We start from the raw sequence: 22,547 nt of genomic DNA, 5'->3' as shown, positions 1-22,547 counted from the left end.
CCACTGGATGTACCATATTAGAGGTACCAGTCTTATGGCTTTCATATACATACAATGCCTCACAGTCGTTGCATATTACATACCCAGTACTTGATTGACCTTGCTAATCAGTGACTTCAGGAACAGACGCGTTTGATGTAATGTTGGGCTTCGCAGATAGTATGGCATATCGCATTAAAATACCACGAGAGCGATTCAAATGCGTACCGAGAAATCCGCAGTTGAGTTGCTTTCGCGGTACTTAAATCTCATACGCTGATAGATTTGCGCAGCGTTGCATTAAATTGAACGCATCTATTCCTAAATACGCTGATTCTTCTTCTTCAAGTGTTTTTATGGCGGCTTGGCAAACCCAAGAAAAGGTGCATTACCGCCACCTATTGATCTGGAGTGTGGAAATTACATAGTTTTGGAAGAAAGAAATACAAAAAAATAATAATAATACTAATTCCTATATTCTATCTATTGTTCCTGTGTTTTTAAGGTATTTAAATGTCATGTACTCTTGATTACCTTGACCCGTTTCCTAACAATACTTTTAAATAGATAAAATATGCTGATTAGCTTGTTTCAGGTGTTTTATATCAGAGTTGGGGCTAAACTCGACAGGAAAATGGATCTCGCGGGCCAGAGTTGAGAACCACTGCTGTAGACCTATTTCAAATATAGAAATAACTGTCCTACATTTACAGAGTGTTATTTACATAGAGTACCGTTACAAATAGCCCGGCTAAGGCAGCAATGCTTTTTACTCTAACCAAAAATGGCTGTATTTTCTTTGGATTAAGTAGAAATAGTAGTAAGATGCTATTCATACTTATACATTGTGGCAGATATGCAACAATTACAGTGTGTTATTCAAATTATTATTATGATGGCAACTTATTGAGATATTAAAGCCCTACACCCCTAATCTTACCGGGTAAGGCTTACCCTAAACGTTATGAATAAAAATACATTTTAAGTCTTAAATCAATTTGATTGAATACCAAAACGAGAGTAGAACCCGGCCTCTTACACTGTAAAAAATGATTCCGCATTTTAGTTTTCTCAACATAATTTTGTAAGTTGACACAACTTGCAGTTTTTTAATTTGTTGATATAACTGAACATGCTAAGTTTTCACTGTCTCAACTAGTCTCAAGTTGACTGAACTAAAGAATGTGTCGACTCAACTTAAAAATGTTTGCTGAACCAGTAAGGTTAGCATATCGCGAGATCTTCTGCAGCGAAGCGGCGGGAGATGTTCGTAGGCCATGACATGGAGTTTATTTCGGCAGTTGTTTTTAATTCCTCAATCATCATCTAATCTGGTAAGTATATTTGTTCATTAAGGTGTAATTACTTGTAAACTGACATGTATGAACTAATCGTCAATGTATTTTTACAAATCGTCAATGTGTTTTTACACTATTAATATTTCTAGATCTGACTGATTAGACCGTTGCAATCCATGTGGTGTTCCCACATATAACCCAGTTATCAGTACTTTAGTTGATCATCTGCAAATCAAAGCTAAAAAAATCAACAAAACTAGTAACTTAATCTTGCACATCTTTTTCTACAATTCATTAAAGACGTGCATTATTTGTTGCTAAAAGGCGGTTGCTGCTAATTTTACATGGAGGATATATGATATATGCCCTCCCTTATTCAAATAATATCACAATATTTCAATTAATGTGTAATTAAGTAAAGTAATCTGCACCGTTCTAATAATGTGAGAGAGAAATATGGATAAATGGCAAAATACAGAGCGGGAAAATGTGTTGTGAGACATAACGCGCCTTCATAATTAATTTTTCCTGTTCAAGTTATTTGCGTCAAAACGAATCACTATACAGCCAAATCAGCGTTTACGCGAGATTGACAAATGTTATGTTATTCCATGTAAAGCTTTGTAACATTAAATGGTAACGTATGGCAGGCTTTAAAGCCTGTGCGACCGGACGCTCCTTCACGTGAACTGAAAAGTTACTTAGCAGCTGAACCGAGTCCGACCTATTTAGACGACATAGATGTAAGTGAACGCTCCCATTGCTGAAAAAACTTTGATCATAATACTTATTATATTATTTCGTTGCAAGTGACATGAATAAACAAACACTAGAATAGCTTTGTGTGCGAGTGAAACATGCTTTTCGCAAACGTTACTGCTAAAGTGGTTAATTAAAACAGCTTGTGTGATTTGACTACATCTGCATGAATTTTCACATTAAAGATCACACATCATTTAAATAACTCCAAGTTGGTAGTCTTCTCAAAAAACACTGGGTGCACTCAATGGACTGTTTTTTGTAACTGCAGTTGCGGCATTATGCCTCAAGAGAGGCGCTGTTTTGTTATAAGCACAGTGAGTAAAGTCTACAAAGAGAGGTAGAGAGGGAGTCCAAGGACAACAAAACAAAGTGAAGAAGCCAAAAAGATCTGAAACAAACTTTCTCCCAGATCTACCTGCCGGAAAAGACCAGAAAACACTGGAACACGAAAGGGGACTGATGTGCCAAGAGATGAAAAAGAAAAATCCAGACATGAGTTTTGTGGATGGAGCCATGAGCAGCACATATGCTCTACGAAGACAGAAAATCATTCATAAAGAGCCTCCAGTGTCTGAAAGGAAGAAGAAATGGGCTGCTCTTTTTTGTGAAAGACAGGTATGATTCTGTTATTATTTAAATATATAGTTTACTAAAAAATGAATATGCTATTATCATTTACTCACCCTCATATTGTTCTGAAGCTGTATTAATCTCTTTGTTTTGATGAACACAAAGGAAGATATTTGGAAGAATCTCAGTAACCAAATCAATCCCATATTATTTATTTTCCCTACTACAGCAGTAAATTTGGGATGAGATCTGTTTAGTCACTGATATTCTTCTAAATATGTTATTTTGTGTTCAGCAGAACAATGACATTAATACAATTTTGTAACATGCTACCTAATTAGTAGCTCCTTTTACAGACTTGACTCGTTTGCAGCATTAAAATTGTTTTTATGTTAAAATTATGTCCAGTTCGGAGTTTCATTATCAAATCTGGCACTTGTTGCACCTGAAAATTTAGCTTCTGTACACTCTTCGATAGTAGGGATTTGTAAAACATGCGTACGCACAATTGAGAAGTTGAAGTTGGATGTGGATGGAGTATAGGACCGGTCAAAAGTTTAGGATCACTTACTCAAATTTAGAGTAAAAAAAAGAAATAAAGATTTAGAAATTTGAACAACACTGTTGTAACTATGGGATTTATGTTGTGGCTTAAAAGCATTCAAAATATATGACTTACAGTATATTATATTTTAGCATCTTCACAGTAGTCACCCTTTGACTAAAATTTGCTAAACCGTACACTTTGCTTTTTATCATTCAGCTTCATGGGGTCTCAACTTGGTAGCCTTTTAAACAGTATTAAAGAAATTCCTTTTTTGTTGGACTCTAATTAAAAGTTTTAATTTATTATTGTAATTTATAATTTATTTTTAATTTAAACATTTTTGTGAAGGGATCCTTAACTTTTGATCAAGTGGGTATGTATTAAATTAAATATAGCAGAGACTAGGGCTGGGTTAAAAGACATGTCATATCAGCAATAGCACTAGTTGGAATGTAATTGTTTCCATTGAGGACATCTTAAAACTGAATTTGCCTGGGTTCTGTTATTAAACATGAATTTGGATGATGTTTATTCAAAGTGGAGGCATTTCTGTACATCCCTATGAAAAACAATTGTTCATTAGTAAGGAACTATTCTGATGGTGCATTCGATGCACGGCAGCAATGCGTCAGCATAGTTATTCAAGCTGGACTTGTCATGAAAGTACATGTTGGCTTTAAAATAAGGTTTGATTTGTTGAATGTAAATACGATTTGGTGTACTCATGTTGTATTTAAGTCTTTGATGTTTAGTGCTGTATATGTGAAAACACACATTTTGAAGTTTGTCATTTTTTAAATACAGAACACAGATTCGGAAGAAGTGATGACCAGAGGCATGACTCTTGGAATCCTCACAGTGGTGGAAGATGTGACAGACCCCCTTCCGTGCAGCTTGTGTGATGTGGCCCTTTCAATTGAGGAAGCAGTTGTTCTGAGAATGCCTATGTGAACATGATGGGGTTGTTGTATGCTGTCAACATAAACTACCCAAAAACCTCAGATACACCTTTGAGGTAATTCAGAGGCCACTGATGAACGTCAGCGCTGAAACTTGTACTTCAAGAGTGCACTCCCTTAAAAATGCATTGTCTTATTAATTTATTCCAAGAATCTGTTTAAATTTTACTCAGAAATTCTTTAAGTTTTCAATTGTTTTAAGTTACTTCGAAGTTAAAGTGGTTTTATAAATGTGTAAAATCTTAGTGTTAGTTCACCCAAAATCATGTTTTTGTGGACTAACACTTTTCATGTGTGTTCAAATAGTTTTTTAACTTTTCAGTATTTCTATATTCTATGTATATATATATATATATATACTGATATATATATATATATATTTATATCCCTTACAGAAAAGACACATGTGAAATGTGTGTTTTTGGAACATTTGGGTGTGAATTCCCATGTGAAACACATATGATTACAGGTAAAAACCCATGGGATGACATGTGCGACATGTGGTGATATGTCTCCACATGTGAACACATGTTCTTCACATGACAACCTGTTTTTCACTTTTCATCCCATGGATTTTTAAATGTTATCATATGTGTTTCACTCAGGAATTCACATGGGATTCACACCCATATGTTCAAAAAACACACATTTGACATGTGTTTTTTTGCACATGTTAAACACATGTGGTAAGCATATGATCACATGTGAAATTCATGTGTCTTTTCTGTAAGGATATGTGTATTTATGCATGAGTTTTACTCAGAGTTATTGAAGTGGAGATGTCATTTTGTGTAGGAGACACTTTAAATGTGAGATGGTGGTCTAGTGGGTTAAACCACTGAACTGGTAAATCAAAGGTTGCTGGTTCGATCCCAACAGCCACCACCAGTGTGTCCTTGAGCAAGACACTTTACTCCATGTTGTTCCAGGGGGGTTGTCCCTGTAATATGTGCACTGTAAGTCGCTTTGGATAAAAGCGTCTGCAAAATGACTAAATGTAAATGTAAATGTGACACATAATGTTATATTTCATTTTTGTCATGAGAATCTACTTTTTGAGTTTTCTCCTTAACGAGTATTTATATGTAAGGGACAATAAAACAATTTAAATGAAAAATATCTGTTATTTATTTGGTTGAATGTGCTATTGCAAGTTGAGATAATATGCCAGAATAAGTTCAAAGAACATACAATTTAGTTTAGATAACTAGAAAATGTAAGTTAACGTGCTTCAAATAAACTTTTTGAGTTCAGGCAACTTGAAATAAATTGTTGGGCCAAATAGTTTAATTATGCCAACTACACATTTTAAGTTGAAAATACTTTAAATATTAAGTAAATTCAACTTAAATCCTTAAGTGCAAAAAGATAACTAGGAAATTTAAGTTGAGTAAACAAATTTTTTTTTAGAGTGTAGTATTTGATATTCAGAAGTCCAATAGCCTAACAAAACATCAGGTCTCTATCTGTCGGTCTCTCGACGTTGTGTCGAACCGACAGATGGGGTTTGACGTGAGAATTGACGAGTTATTCGGGTATAAAAGGGAGACAGCGTGCTGCATTCATTCACCTTTTGTTCTTCGGAGCCTTCGATCTTATGATCTCAAAGCTGATCTACGCTGATCTTCTAGAATCTGCTGGAATCTTATGATGTGGTGCATGTACTGTCCCTTCCTGTGGCAACTTCCCCTGGGCGTCTGGGCAGTTTCAGAGGTATTTGATTCTCTAAAAGAGCTAATTTCTCCAGCGTGGCATGTCCCGCTGTTATCGTGGGTGCAACACACTCATCGACCCCGTCTTGTTCCTCAGCCAAGTATTCGGAAACCATGTTGATGACGGTGATGATATATCCCTTGCAGCATTGGAGGTTGACTTACTGTCATCCGACCACAACGATTCCTCGGAGTTCCTTCCCTAGGGGGGTCGAGCCCAGGAAGAAGCTGACGTTGAAATGTCAGCAATGCTTTTCCGGGCCGCCACTTTTCCCGTCAGTTTTCGACAGTAAAGAAAAAGACAGAGGTTATTAAGCATATCCTCCCACGCCGCACTCGGCCATTGAGATCCCGAGCGACGTCTGCTCCCCAGCAGCCCCTGCAGTGCACCGCACCGTCCCAATGCTGGATACGTGGTGCGTCGGGTCTGAGCGCGGCTCAAAGCCACGCCCGGCCCCGGTGCCATATTTCCCGGAAGTGCATGAGGAACTCTGTAAGACCACCCTGCTGGCAGGCTGGGCAGAGCAGCCCTGCCTCCTGGGTATCAGCCGAGTTATCTAGCGCATAACTCTAGCCGGACGTAGTGCTCCAGACGAAGTGACCCCCCAGCAGGGTGATTCCGTCTGATGCATCCTCATGATCTGGTTCCGATCTTGGTAACTCATGACCTTACCTATACTCTAAAAACTGCTGTTTTTTTTAACCCATACGCTGGGTTAAGACCGCTGGGTACGAAAACTGGTTGATTTGACCCAAATTTGGGTTGGCGACTGTAAGCCAACAGTGCTGGGTTGTTCATGCGAACGTTAAAGAGAGCATGCACGTCACGTTAAACAAGTTCTGAAGATTCCCTCGTGCTGATAACACTCCGCCTTCCGTTTGCGGTGGTTGACAAAATATTACGGCTTTTGGCAGAAATATGTGTGGGGAAAAAACAACTAAATAGCGTAAAATGTGAATATGCCTGAGGTGATCTTTGTGGGTTAAATCGGCGTGTATCCCTCAGTAACCAGTGAGAGGGACAAATGAGAGGGAACGTGTAAACTTTCTTGGGACACGTCATGAAAACGCTTCACTCATAGTGTATTTAAAATAAGCCTTTTAGTCTTTTCTTTACGACACTTAAAAACCTGACGCTTTGGGCTTAAGGACTATTTTTAGTTGGCGGATGTGCTGCCTGCTGCGCAATTAGTAAACGGAGTCTGCTCAGTGAAGTGAGAGGGCGCGAAAACTGAAGCTGAGGCCCGGCGTTGGATTCTTGAGGCCAGAGAAGGTAAGATGTAAAATGACTTTAGTATTTTTTAATCGTATTATTTATATCTTAGATACACTTTGGTGTATTATAAGTTTTTTATAATTGTGGTTATTGATACGGTCATGTTGGCCATCAAGTTGATGCCCTGAGTTTCTGTTAGCACGATAATTTCCCGACTAGCAAGTTTTCTTTTTTCGACAATTTTCGTGTAGTTATTTATTCATCACATCACAATTTATTTGTTAACACAGAGAATACTATTTAATGTTGAGTTCAGTGGCTTTTTAGCGGTCTTAAATGTTAAACCTGCTCTCATTTAGATAACTAAAGTAACGTTAAATTTCTCTTGAATAAATCAGACATACGCTTCATTACCATTTATGCCAGCGTTTTGATTCGAAAGTTTTAAATCTAACGTAGCAGGCTGCTAGTTCTGTGTGCATGGTATAGTTTTCCCGTAGCTCGGTTCGAATAACTCGAACCGAGTAGCTCGAATAAGCTATGCAACGAAAGCAACAACAATTGTTATTGTCAGGCTATTGTAAAGCTGTGGCACAGGAAAACAACAAAACAGACCAGGTAAAACTTACAACTTACAACTTACAACTTACAACTTACAACTTACAACTTACAGACCAGGTAAGTCATACAATGAACCAGCACAGGACAAAGAACACGCGGAAGTTTTAAAGGGGAGCAAATCAAGAGGGAACAGGCGCAAGGGATAAACTAATTAACACAAACTAGGAAACAGGAGGGTAGGAACAATGACGCAGACTGGAGAGAGACGAAATCGTCTCTCTCCCACATGAAACAGAGGATCCTGTATGATTCCAGCTCAAGACCAAGAATTACCTAACAAGAAGAGGTGGAATCATGACAGTTATATGAAGAGTTCAGATGCAAACCCCTCTAAAAGCCCCCTTCATCAAAAATTAGATTATGATGTTCAATGAATGCTCTCCAGACATATTATGCGTTACCTCAAATAATTTTTCATCAAAACCCACTAAATACTACACTCTGCCCGATCTGAAATATCTGGTATTGCTGGAAGTAAATGGAGGGGCCTGATAAAAAATTCTTGTTTAAACGAAATGTCGTCAGACGGACTTAAGCTATAGGGTTTTGCATCTGAACTGTTCATATATAGATTATTATTTACATGCCACTTTACATAATTGAGGTTTTATATTAAAATGTGTCTAGTATGATAAGATGTCAATTTTTTCAGATGGATGAATATGTAGAAAGTAAGCTTAGAGAATGGAAACTTGACGAGTGAATTCCCTCATTTGAAGGTAAGAGTGAATGTATAATATTTTACAGTGTTTTTGATATAGCAATGCAATAATGCACTCCTTTATTCAAGGTTAAAGTTTTATTTAAAGGGATAGTTCACCCAAAAATCAAATTTTTATAATGTTTACTAGAGTTTTGCCGGATACTCGGCTGAAACGAGTATCCGGTACGGATAAAGCACTTTTGCCGAGTACGAGTATTGTACGACTAATACGAGTCAATATCTGTGCTTGGATTGAATAAAAATCCTCATTGGGTAGCTGACTGTGTCTGCGTTCTGTGATAGTCACAGCGCCCCTCCCCTACACACATACAGATGTATTGTGTTGCTGACTGTGTTCGCAGCTCTCTCTCTCCGTCTCTCCCTCAGTCACTCAGGTTCGCGTGTCTTTTCCGTTAACGTTTAGGTCTCTTCAGCTTTGTTTTTTATTTCGGTTTGTAGTACTTACTTATTAACCAGTAGAGTTTTGATAAACGTGGGGTTTGTTCAGACGTGATGCTTGGTAGAATGCGACTCGCGTTGCGTCTTTTTTAAACCGTCAGCTGGCTCTAACCAGTTTTTAATTAAAAGTTACAAAAAATAAAGTTATGTTGAGATGAAAACTCTTGTTCATTACATTTTACTTCATAATTGCAACCGCATGTGTTGTATTCATTGTTGCAAAACTTATTCTGTATATAGTTCGTTTGTCATCGTGATCAAAACCATTGATCTGAAGCTCAATGCTGATGCTGTCATGTAAATGTTTTTCTAATCAGCATTAAATATAACAATTTCTGATCAACCCATATCAATTGCCTGCTTAAAATAACATACAGATTAAAGCCCCGCCCATCTCAAGACAACCCGACCCAATTTCCGGGTAAAATCCCGCCCACTTCCTGGTTAGGCCCCGCCCAGTCCGAGTACAGATACGGATTCAGATAATTCATATGGTTAACAGATACAGATACAGATAATGCTGTACTCGCTCATCCCTAATGTTTACTCACCCACATGACGTTCTACACTATTTAAGACCTCCTAGCATCTTCAGATTAAATTAAGATATTTTAGATCCACATCCGAGATATTCCATACCACCTCATAGACATCATGCTAATTGTTACCGTCAAGGTCCAGAAAAGTACTTTGATCAACATATTCTTCTCTACCCTGTCAGTACGTCCATGAGAGCACTTCAACACATGCGCATTCAGTTTTTAGGCACCACTCGAGCGTGCAACGTGGATGCTTGCTTTGTGGTGTTCTCATGGCGAGTACGTCACCGAGTGGACACGCCTGACTCAACATTTTTTCCGCGCATGACCTGTCGTATGCGTCCAGTCTAAGTGAGCCTCCTGATGATGAAAATTACATCACGCGGGACACTGACGGCCGGACCATACTTTTGCCTTATCACTAAATGCCCCCAAATGTTGAATCAGCTGCGTCCACTCTGTGACGTACTTCGCATGTGTCGAATTCATCTATCTGTGCTTATCCACGATTGAGTACAGTGTTCACAGGATTTTGACAGACTTGTGGCGCTGGTGACATCACAAATTTATTGGCATATTTGCATATGTATATATTGGCAAGCACGTCAGACGTCTTTGCAGATACAAGTCTGCTGTGTTGTTGTCTGTGCTGGAGGAGACGGGAGCAGTGAATAAAGCCACGCACACCAGCTTCATACACTTCAGCAGCAGGTTCATTAGACATTGTAATACAGTGCAGCGGCTACACACTGTCAAATTGGAAGAAAATTTAGCAGTTTTTGGCTCAGATTGATCAGCGTATGACATCATCATACAGCGAGAGCGACACAGACAGCAGGGGCCCGTTTCAGAAAGCAGGGTAAGTGCAAACTCAGGGTACTTTTACCCAAGAAAACGAAAACTCAGGGTTTTTGGTTTCAGAACGTGTGGTATGTCAAACCCGCGACCGCGGGGTAAGTCAAGCCCATTTCAGAAATCTAGGTATCTTATACTCCGAGTGAGTAACCAGAGTAACCTACTCCGTGAACCTAACCTGGTCGGGAGCAGGTTTTATTCCACAAACCCAGGGGTTGTTACAATCTCTGCCCCCTTTTCGAAGCGCGAGCGGTGTTGAAATTGTATACGCCATTTGTTTGTTCATTCGTGTTCCTAATCGCGCTCAATTTAGTTACACAGACTTTAAAATGGCATGTCCGTTTATTCAGGAACCCGTAGATGAGGAAGCTGCATTAATTCGCAGAGTTAGATTTATGTCGGGAGAGAATTGTGAGGCCCCGTTTGGATGTTTTATCATATCTGGAGGATTTTTATTTGAGCGATACCGATTTTCTTTACAGTCCATAACATACATACACACTCTGCTTCATCCTACATCACAAACCTCACTCGTCATGGCCGTGCTCTTACATCTGAGCAGATTTTTTGTATGGCCTTACGTTTCTTTGCTAATGGTAGCTTTCTTTATAACACCGGGGATGCAGAACATGTTAGCAAGGCAGCTGTATGCAGAGCGGTAAGAAAAGTGTGCCTCGCTCTCAAGCACTTTTTGCACATTTTTGTTAAGTTTCCTGGCCACAAACCTGTGAGAGCCATCAAAGAGGAGTTTCACATGATTGCAGGTGAATGGTCTACATCTTTCTAAATTAGGCTGATCAAATAAATGTTGTGCTGCTAATAACGTCTTGCTGCCACCTGTGGAGGTAAGCTAATAATTAAAATCCCCTTTAGGATTTCCCAATGTGATTGGGTGCATAGATGGCACCCATACACCCATCATCGCTCCTTCACAAAATTAGGCAGATTATGTCAATCGGAAGTCCATCCACAGCATTAATGTGCAGGTACACTGACATGGCCTAATGTTTCCTAATTTCAAAGACTGTGTCCAAGTACAGTAACACTAATGTCTTTTTTTGTCACTGTAAAGATCATATGTGATGCTGCACACATAATTACAAATGTGGAGGCTAAGTGGCCAGGCTCTGTTCATGATTCACGGATATATCGTAAGTCATCTCTGAGCAACAGAATGGGCCAAGGTAAGTAAATGTATGCACTGACCACATGGTCATCTCTGTTTGTGGAAATAGTGGTGCTGGGTGATAGGGGTTAACCATGCCAACCTACACTCATAACCCCTTACCCAGAACCTGAGCCAGGCCCCCAGCAGCACTTCAATATGGCACACAACAGGACACGAGCCCGGGTGGAGATGACCATAGGCCTGTTGAAATCACGTTAGAGGGGAGCAACACCCTGCCCTACAAATTCAAGATCCTGAAGCAGACGTCATACACCCTGGGGATTTCCAGGATAGAAGGGTGGTCAGAGACCTCATATGCTGTAATGTCTTTGGCACCTCTAGTTTGTGTTGAAGCAGCTCAATTTCCAAATCTGTTTTTAGAATCCAAGTACACAAGTTCTTTATCAGTCTTTTGTAATTGTTTTATGAGATTGAGTTTATATAGCTCCTTAACTGGCAACTGAAAAACACAAGACTGAGGTTAGATGTTGAAGTTCTCAAAAATTCTGCAGATTCAAACAATGACATTTACTGAACATTACTGAACGTTAATTTGTGAGTAAGAATTTGTTGGACCCTCCTCCTGTTCTGCCATGCTCTGTTCAAAAAATGAGAAGCATGTCAGTTCGTGCACATATACCAACTAGCACTCTAGAGGTCTACTACAGAGTGTGTGATTTGGAGATACATCATATGAACATTACCTCTGTAGGCCTCTCTGTGCCAGCAGACAAAGTTTCTTCATCCTGTGAAGATGTGAATTTTGTGTAGAATTCACTTTTTAAGAATGCCCTTAAATTTTTCTGCATTGGTTAGGCCACTTACAACTGCCTGGGGTTCTGTTGTGACAAGAGGTTCCACAAGGCCAACCTCACCATCAGAATCTGCTGAGACAAAGAAAAAGGGCCAAAGTGAAATAAATGTAACTATAAGAGCCTGTACAAACCAAGATAGTCAGGCCTCTTACATATTATATAAGCACTTGTATCCTGGGGAGTAACAGTGTCGCCCAGTGTTGAGGCTCAAGGCCATCTCCTCTGCATCCGTCAGAGGTGGTGGTGCAGGTCTTCCTCCCATTTTACGTGCCTCTGCCCTCTTTCTTTTGGCTGAGTAGACATGAAATAGTCAAATTAATGTCATTACTCTAATTAAGATATGCAGAGAGGATTTTCTCTGGTAGGCCATTGCAACTGTTGATTAATTTCATTGGTTGTGGTTTCAAGGACTATCAAATCCAGTGCATAGCTGTTTTACAGATAGTATTTAGAAAAATCTGCCATGATTTTCTTGGGGTAGCAGGTGCAAGCATGGCATGTTTTCTGTCTTCTATAGCCATAGCGCTCGGTTCTCCTCATAACTTTTAAGGCTTGTTTAAGTAATATATCAAACATCTCCCAGTCAGGCATCCTACTAGTAAGAGCATTTTATTTCTTTAAACTCACCTGACTGAATTATGTTTTTATATTTAATTTTCAGCTGCTGCCAAGTTCTTTTAATTGCAGAAGGAAGGCACCTATATGAAAAAAACTTAGGTGTTTGTGTATGTGTATGTGTATATATATATATATATATATATATAGAGAGAGAGAGAGAGAGAGAGAGAGAGAGAGAGAGAGAGAGAGAGAGAGATTTAGTAGAGCTAAATATAATTCCCAATTTTACAGTTTCAACATCAGAATATTACATGTACTGGATGTCACCTTTTTTTGCTTTAAGTGCAAAAGGTCTTTAGGGCCTAATATCAGAGCTTTTTTTGCACACTTAAGAATTGTACATCATGTATTTTCTACATCAAGGTTCTTTCAGTGTGCTCAAGTTGGATGTCATCGCTCATTTAGTATTATTAGATAATTAAGAAGACACCTACTGGTCCATTTAAAAGAATTTACAGAAGAAGTGGTGGAAACCCCTTCAGTTGAGCCCAGGGACAGTTCATCAGATACAGTTGTTGATGCTGTTGAACATTGTGATGAGGATTGTGATAACATTTTTGAGGAATGTGATGACATTGTTGATGATGTCAAATTCCTCACAGACATTGAGTGCCGTTAATTATGTAGTTGAGCAGACATTTGGCCTTATCAGTGATATTGTTGGATCCCTACAGAGACAAACGGTGTCTTTTTTAAAAGAGACAGGACACGTCGAGAGTCCTAATGGGCAGAAGCTTTTAGAACATTTTGCATCTGCTGCTCATCCATTTCAGGGCTTTGAGTCAGAATACAAGCAAATGCAGTATTTTACTCAATCTGGATGCTTTGTGAAGCCAGAAGAAGTACCTTTCCCTGGCTTTTTCGTACACACAACAAAGAGATGTATTGACAGGGACTGTAAGACAAGTGGCAGTCCGAGACACATTCTATCGTGTTCCTTTAAAGCCTATGCTAAAACAAGTTTTAGAATGTCCAGGAACAATGGAGAAAACAATTGAATGGCGAAATAAAAAAAGATCTGGCCTTGAAGATTTTAAAGATGGCACAATCTTTAAAGCAACTGCCCCTTTTTCCAAAGATCTATCTATTCCACTTGTACTTTACAGTGATGATTATGGGATGGACAACCCACTAGGTTCAAAAACCTCAGTGCACAAGCTGGGTTTCATTTATTTACTTCTGAAATGCTTGCCATCTGAGTACCTTTCCAGACTAAACTGACATTTCTTATTAGCAGTGTACAAGATGATGTAAAACCTTTGGAATAAATGCCGTCTTGGATCAAGTTGTGTGAGAATAAGGACATGGAATTGGAAGGAATTGAGGTTGAAACCAAATATTTCAAGGGCATTGTCAAGCAGGTGTTGCACAGGTTGGTGGTGATAACAATCATACCAACGGTGTGACTGCAATGGTGCAGTCATAACAACTTGGAGCTGAACACGCTTAAAACATTTCAGGAGAAACCCCCCTGCACTCCCTCCTCTCACCATCATGAACAGTACTGTGGCAGCAGTGGAGTCATTCAGGTTCCTGGGCACCATCATCTCTCAGGACCTGAAGTGGGGCAATCACATTGGCTCTATTGCTAAAAAAGCCCAGCAGAGGTTGTACTTCTTACATCAGCTGAAGAAGTTCAACCTACAGCAAACTCTATTAAAACAGTTTTACTCAGCGGTCATAGAGTCTGTTCTCTGCACATCCATCACCGTCTGGTTTGGCTCAGCCACAAAGTCAGACCTCAGAAGACTACAGAGGACGGTTCGGACTGCTGAGAAGATCATTGGTGCTCCCCTGCCCACCCTCCAAGAACTGTATACATCCAGAGTGAGGAAAAGGGCTCAGAAAATCACCCTGGACCTCTCACATCCAGGCCATCATCTCTTCACAATGCTGCCGTCTGGTCGGCGCTACAGAGCACTGAGCACCAAAACAACCAGACACAAAAAAAGCTTCTTCCCTCAGGCCATCTACCTCTTGAACAGTTAATTTATTTTTTAATTTTTTTCTTGCGTGCAAACTTCTTATGTGCAATTAACTCTGTGCAATAATAACAAAGTGCAATCTTCAATATCCTTCAGATAATACACGATCTATTTTTATACAACTTTTTCTGTAAATTATATTTCATCTTGCTGTATATAACGCATACCTTTTACTGAAATAGTCTATTCTATTTTTTACTTGTACATATTTACATACACACATAACTTTACTCTCTATAGCTTTACTCTTATGTTTACTGTATTGTATTTCTTAATTTTTATACACATAGGCCCTTATTTAAATCATCTGTGTAACTGTTTTTTGTATTGTTTGATGGTCTCTGTGTTGTTGCTTATTCTGTGTACTGGATGCTCCTGTCACCAAAACAAATTCCTTGTATGTGCAAACATACTTGGCAATAAAGCGCTTTCTGATTCTGATAACCTGGGTCTTAATGGCATCCTAGGTTACACTGAAAGCTTCTCAGGAAAAACAGTTTGGCGATGGTGTCGAGAGCAAAAAGAGATCTTAAGAGAACAGACAGTTGAAGATCTGTCAGTTTTGCGCAACAAGGTGAACTATAACTCTGATCTACTTCAGAATAACCCAACTGAAAGTGGTATTTTACGAGAGTGTGCACTAAATAAACTTCAGTGCTACCATGTAACTGACAACGTGACTCCAGATGTTATGCATGACATTTTAGAAGGTGTTGGAGGTTATGAAATGAAGCTTATTTTCAATTCTTTGATTGAACAAAAACTCTGAACCCTTGATCAAATCAATAATAGACTGACAATCTTTGACTGTGGCTTCTCTGATAGTCACAACAAGCCATCTGCCATAAAGCCTCAAGATCTTAAAAATCCTGATGGGGCCATCAGACAGACTGCAGCCGAGATGTGACGGATGTTAATGAGTATATCCTTGTATATACTAATATTAATGTATTTCACTAACAATCCTTCTTTTCAATTTTTACTCTTTTACTTTGTAATAATTTGTCCACAAAAAAGCATTGTAATTTAGTTTTGTATTTTGTTTTTGTTGTTTTGGGAAAGGGTTTTATATCTGCCTTGCGTGATGACGTCATTTCGGGTAAACTCACGCTGCGTCCTCAGATCGCTTTGAGCATGCTGAGGAGAGGTAAGCAATTAGCGGTGCTTTCTCAGCACATGTCTGTAAAAGTTTATAAAAGTTTGATTAAGGCAACGGCATGCAGTAATATTGTTGTTCACAGTGTTATGGATGTATTAGAAAGTGTTTTGTGAATGGATGGATTGTATTAATGGTTTTATTACCGAGTACAGCGGTTTGAGTATGTGTGTGTGCGTCAACAGAATGTTGTGACTAACAGATAAAATAACTGCTCTTAATCTGTTTAGGTGAAAAGTTACAGACGTAACATCTATTCATACTGTACTCTCTTTAATCCATCCAGGTATGATTAAATCTGTTTTGTTTCTTATTACATCCATTTTGTGTCGATTGTTAAACTTTCGTGATTGATTTAAAACTAGCTGCAGGAGATTATATTGCATGTTTAGATAAGTGTTTGAAACAATTCATTTTGCGCTTTACGCGCTTTGTAATGTGTTTTTGGCATTTGTTTTGATTTATCCTTGTGATGTGTACTGAGATCGCTTTGAGCATGCTGAGGAGAGGTGAAAAGTTACAGACGTAACATCTATTCATACTGTACTCTCTTTAATCCATCCAGGCCTCATAATAAAATCTCCATCAGCAACAGTTCCAGTTGTTTCTTTTCGTATTCTGTTACACAACGCAGAGTAGTAATAAGCAACAAGTACCAGCCGGTTACACAGACATGGTGGCTTCTGAGACTACTACCTCTTATGATTGGTGATTTGATTCCAGAAGGTCACAAGCACTGGGAAATACCGCTTTCCTTGCTTGGCTGTATGGAGATGATTTTTTCTCCAGCTTTGAATGAAGAGGCAGTTATATTTTTACAACATCTGATTGAGGAACACAACAGACTATTTTTGGAGCTTTATCCAGAAAGGCATCTGAAGCCAAAACACCACTTTATGCTTCATTATCCTGGGGCTATCAGAAAACTCGGACCCTTGGTCAAGTTTGGAGGCCAAATATGGCTTTTTTAAGAGAGTATGCCATATCACGTGCAATTTTCGCAATATTTGTAAAACGCAGGCTTACCGACACCAAATGATGATGTGCTACATCATGTTGTCTGACCAGATGTTCTCACATGACTTGGAAGTTGGTCCAGGATACACCACGCTCCTGGCATTATTAGAGAATTTTGAAAAAGTAAAATGTGGGTTTGATGGAGCTCCATTGTTCTCAGATGTCTTGCCTGCTTGGATTAAATTTAAGGGAACTACCTACAGGTCAGGAATGACACTTTTTGTGTCTCACTCTGGTGATAGTGAGCCCCTGTTCGGAACCATTCAAAACATTGTGCTCATTGACACCAAAATCAAATTTATTGTGAAACAATGGGAGACAGTAGGATTTGACAGACATTTTTTTGCTTTCACGGTGTCTCCTTCTTCTGCACTTGACTTGGTGGACATCCAGTCACTTGATGATCACCACCCTCTCCATGTTGTGACGTCCTTTAAAGAGAATGACCGTAATAATTACGTTTCTCTGAGAAACAGGCTATTTCAGAGGCAACCATAAAGGCTGATGATACATTGTTTTATTTAAGTAGTATATCTTGAAGAGCATATGTTTTACACACTACTCACTCTAGTTGTAAAGAGCATCCTATGCAATAATAGTTTTAACATTTCAGTATTTTCCTTTTTAAGCTAAAATGGCTTATCATCAGCCAAAGCTGTGGAAGTGAGTATTAGTTTAAAGTCATTTTTATTTTTTGGTTTTAATGTCAGATTTAATCAAACTAAAACAAAGGGTAAGCTTGTCTACACCTACTACCCAATACTACCTCTTGACTATTAACAATATTCGGGTAATAATTATATCAGTCATCATGGGCACATCACAAAACATAGAGATGTTCACGATTTAGTGACATCAAAATCCAGGTACAGTAAATTTCACTATAATATGATAGTCAAAACTTGCTGAAATTGAAAATTAAGTTTACTTTTGTTCAGTAACACTTAAATAAAATATGATGCATACTGTTAGAATTAATACAGGTAAATTGCCCTTCTATTGTACTGTATGTATCAATCAGAATTTATAATTCAACCTTGGACATCATCTACATACCACAATTTATTTTATAGGAATCAATCCCAGATGCTGGCACAGTAAGCAGAGCAGTATCTGAAAAAACAAGTGCAGAGCAGCATGGTCATGAACCAAATATATCTCTGGAGGAAATAACTTCATTTGTAGGTTTACTTTTTCTGTGGCATTAGTTTGTTTTACTAGACCAACATTCAAGAACCTATTTAAAGTGGGAGGATTATGTTTCAGCTCTTAACAGGTGTTATGTTTTGTAGAACGTAAGAGAAATTCTTCTGGCAACACCTGATGGAAAACCTATTATTAATGGTATAGAAGAAAAGCACTGCATGTCAATTCATGAGAGACGAGCCATGGTTCGGATATTGGTGTCACATCTGAGGAGGTGCTTTGGAGAAAAGTAAGTGCTTAAGAAAAATGTTCAATGTGCATTTTTAATCAAAAAAAGTGCATTACTTTTGTTGCCTTTAGTCCATATGCCGGTACAAAAGTCATCTTGGCTTCATCTGTTGTTGAACAGTTTCAAGGCCTTAAGGACTGCCAGAATAAAGGCTATGTGAGTAGAGTGTGATGAACGTGGCTTCTAAGTGGAAAATGTTACATTAAGCTGTTTACAGAAACAAATCAATTTATGAATCCAACTTATAATTAAATTGAATAATTGTGTAGTTTACAAATTGGTTGACACAGCTAAAAATGTAGATATTATGGGTGTTGATGCCATTCATAATAGCATATTTTCTAATCCTGTTTTTCTTTTTAAAACACAAGGAAGCATGGTTCAGTCCAGGTCGAAATCACAGACCTGCCAAAGGCCTCTTGGAGGAGCGCCTTACCAAATCAGAGTATATCAAACAACACTGACGAAGCCAATAACTTAACTTTGCCGGGTAGGGTTTTTGCAATTATAATTTGGCATCTTGTAGGGCTGGACGATATACTGGAATTATTTTTGAATATATCGTTATTATGATATAAAACTACTCCAGGGTTTCCTAAAAACTACTGCAGGGTCCTAAAAAGTCTTACATTCCAAAACCAAATTTTTAGGCTTTAAAAAGGTCTTAAATTCACTGACATATTGTGTTCTAGGTCTTAAATAATTTTAATCAGGTCTTAATTTTCCTACAGCCATGTAAACCTACCTCTAATGCTCATTGAAAAACAAAATGTTTTAAAGCTTCTGGCTTCATATGCCAGAAAGGAATTGATCTGTGAATGTTGGGTGTGAGGTTTTTTATGTTGTGATGCAGGTCTTAAGTTTTATTCATAATGGTCTAAAAAATTTAATTTAATTTGACTTTGTGAAACCTGCAGAAACCCAGTATTCATTCCGTGAAATAGATTTTTGGTCATTCCGCCCACCTTTATCTACAGGTTAATATTTTCTCATTTATTTCTTTGTGTTTACATTTTTGCTCAGAATCAACTGTGGACATGGAACGAGCCGTTCAAATGACTGAGTGGCTTAAAAATAATATCTGGCCACCAAGTTAGGTTGAACAATACATGAAAGAGACAGCCATCCATCGGGCAAAATGGATTTGAGATAATGGAACCAAAGCAGTCATGGAAATAGTTAAAGAGTATCCACGTCTCCTCGACACTCCGGACATGGTGAGTTTAAATTTGAAAAAAATGTAAGTTTGATAGTTATACACAATAACGTTCTGTTTTTTTCTTGTACTGTAGATATCCAAGGACTTTTCAATTCTTAATCCTGACTCTGCTTCAAAACTCACGAGAACTGGGTGCCTGTCTTCAAGGATAAGATCCGACAGTTCGCCACCCGAGAAAAGCAGCCTGTTCATTTACTTTCCAATTTAGAAACTATGTCAGCAGGTAATTAAGATTAAAGGGGTTAGTTCATCTAACTGATAAGTTTGTCATGAAGCATTTATGTATATCTCAGTCGGAAAAGGGTGGCTTGCTCACTTCAGGTAGGTGGAGAGTTCCTGCCTCAAGTGGAGGAGTTCAAGTATCTGGGGGTCTTGTTCACGAGTGAGGGTAGGATGGAACGGGAGATTGACAGACGGATCGGTGCAGCTTCTGCAGTAATGCGTTCGCTGTACCGGTCTGTCGTGGTGAAGAAGGAGCTGAGCCGCAAGGTGAAGCTCTCGATTTACCGGTCAATCTACGTTCCCACTCTCACCTATGGTCATGAGCTGTGGGTCATGACCGAAAGGACAAGATCCCGGATACAGGCGGCCGAAATGAGCTTTCTCCGCAGGGTGGCTGGGCGATCCCTTAGAGATAAGGTGAGAAGCTCGGTCACATGGGAGGAGCTCAGAGTAGATCCGCTGCTCCTCCACATCGAGAGGGGCCAGCTGAGGTGGCTCGGGCATCTTTTCCGGATGCCCCCTGGACGCCTTCCCGGGATGGTGTTCCGGGCATGTCCCACCGGGAGGAGACCCCGGGGAAGACCTAGGACACGCTGGAGGGACTATGTCTCCCGGCTGGCCTGGGGAAGCCTCGGTGTCCCCCCGGAAGAGCTGGAGGAAGTGTCTAGGGAGAGGGAAGTCTGGGCATCCCTGCTTAGACTGCTGCCCCCGCGACCCGGCCCCGGATAAGCGGTAGAAAATGGATGGATGGATGGCATTTATGTTTGAGTCTGCCTAGATGCAGAGTATATTATTTACTCTCCCTCATGTCATTCCAAACTAATTTTTAATATTTATTTTACCCTTTGTAAAAAGCGTAACCCTTTGAGTCAAATTTTAAGGATGCTAGCACTTTAAGTGGTTACATGAACTCGTTTAATTTTAATTGCAGACCATCAGAGTGACATCACCTTACTTGTCCTACCTATAATCCTTCCAACCTCAATTTATAAGATTGGAAGGAAAATGTTCAGACCGACTTATATTGAAACCAGGAAGGCTTTCATAGACATACAACCGGTAAGTTAACAGCCATTGCTAAAAGCACATCAAGGTGTCACAAGACATTGTGCTCTCCATATTTATTAGCATCACATATTAATGTGAGCTACAGCTTTTATTATTTCAAGTGTATAAATCTTGTAAAAAATGCAATCAATCACTTTAAACAATTTTTTGCCTTCACATTTCGCAAGAAATCTTTAATTTGTTTGAGCCCAAATCAACTATGGGAAAATACTAATATTGGGGTTCTTCCATAAAGTATTTCAGTAAGTTTTTTTTTTATTCCTTTAGGATCATTGGGTTAACTTTCACACTATGCACTCTAGTTTGTACAATAGTTTTGAGCTCTGTTCTTACATTATTATTATTTTCAGATCGGAACCAACATGGCTGAATACCTGCGGTCAAAAGGCACAAGCGATGTTCTCATGCTGGGAGACAACGAGTGCTTTCAGGCTTTTGTTATACTAAATGGAGAAGCAATTGAGCAAAAAACATTGCTGGCAGCAGTAGATGTTTGCTTTAAAGCTTTCTACGTCTTCGATATCAATTACCCCAAGCAGTGCTCCCCCGTCTGGCAGTTTCTACAGACTGTGGTCTTTGGACTTCTTGGAGTTTAAACTCCATCAATAAGAATTCTACGTGCTTTTATATCTGCTGCTAAAGAGTAGTTATTGTTAGTTAGAACAACTTTGCTGGTGCAATTTATTTTGCTTGAAGTTCTTACTGTGACCCTTTCTCTAGGAAAAACTGAACATATGCAGTTTGTTATTTTGGCTGAATGTTATCTGATTCTGACATTGTGCAGAGGTGCATAAAGTGTTAAACATGTTCTGAGAATGTTTTAATGCCAAAGTTTTTACAATGAATTTTTCTGTGACAATTTCTCTCTTAGGAAAACAGAATTTATGCAGTTTGTTGCTTTGGATGAATGTTTACTGATTCTGACATGCTGATGTGCATAAAGTGTAAAACAAGTTAAGAGAATGTTTTAAAGCCAATGATTTTACACTAAAATTGATTTTACTGAGACAATTTCTTTAGTGGTTTGTTATTTTTGCAGAATGTTAACTGATGCTGACATTGTGCAGAGGTGTGTTAAAAAAAATAGAGAATGTTTTTATGCCAATGTTTTTACACTACAATTGATTCATTTTTACTGTGACCATTTCTCTCTTAGGAAAATTGTTGTTTTTTGCTGAATGTTAACTGATGCTGACATTGTGTAGATGTGCATAGTTCTCAACAAGTTATAAAGTTTGAGAATGTTTTAATGTCAATGTTCTTTTACATTACAGTTGATGTATTATAACCATTTCTTTCGATATGTAAAATATTTATTTTGCATAATGAACTACTGAGGTTTTACTTGTTTACTCAACAAACCTGGCCATTCCTTTTGAACAATTCTTGTTCTACACATTAAAAAGATTAAATTGTTTGTTCCCCCCACTTGATTTGCCATGCGCTTCTCTCAGACCCCAGCACACAAACACAACGTTTACTTTCACAAATAGACTATTTATAATAAAATTTTAATATTTTTTAAATATAAAATCCTAGGGGTAATTTTTAACCCATTTTGGGTTGAGATTAACCCAGCAGTATGTTTAATATTAACCCAATTTCTGGGTCAAAAAATAACCCA

At 38.6% G+C, this 22,547-nt stretch overlaps 1 long non-coding RNA gene across 6 annotated transcripts; it reads left to right on the top strand.

Moving 5' to 3' along the window:
- The first annotated feature begins 15,868 nt into the window (after positions 1-15,868).
- On the top strand, positions 15,869-22,173 carry LOC130417023 (uncharacterized). Of its 6 annotated transcripts, none has more exons than XR_008906103.1 (9): positions 15,869-15,953; positions 16,472-17,642; positions 18,053-18,160; positions 18,272-18,570; positions 18,786-18,904; positions 19,438-19,631; positions 19,707-19,856; positions 20,787-20,914; positions 21,274-22,173. It is a non-coding gene; the product is annotated as an uncharacterized LOC130417023 (long non-coding RNA). The 6 variants fall into 6 exon arrangements; XR_008906102.1 differs by having other exon boundaries at positions 16,472-18,160; positions 18,272-18,399; positions 18,486-18,570; XR_008906101.1 differs by having other exon boundaries at positions 16,472-18,160; positions 18,272-18,414; positions 18,535-18,570.
- The last annotated feature ends 374 nt before the right edge of the window (positions 22,174-22,547 follow it).

This window comes from Triplophysa dalaica, unplaced genomic scaffold, assembly GCF_015846415.1.
Source record: "Triplophysa dalaica isolate WHDGS20190420 unplaced genomic scaffold, ASM1584641v1 Contig8, whole genome shotgun sequence".
In the NCBI taxonomy this organism is placed as follows: Eukaryota; Metazoa; Chordata; class Actinopteri; order Cypriniformes; family Nemacheilidae; genus Triplophysa; species Triplophysa dalaica.
The sequence above is the reverse complement of the archived record's forward strand: the minus strand, read 5'-3'. Positions and strand labels throughout refer to the sequence as shown.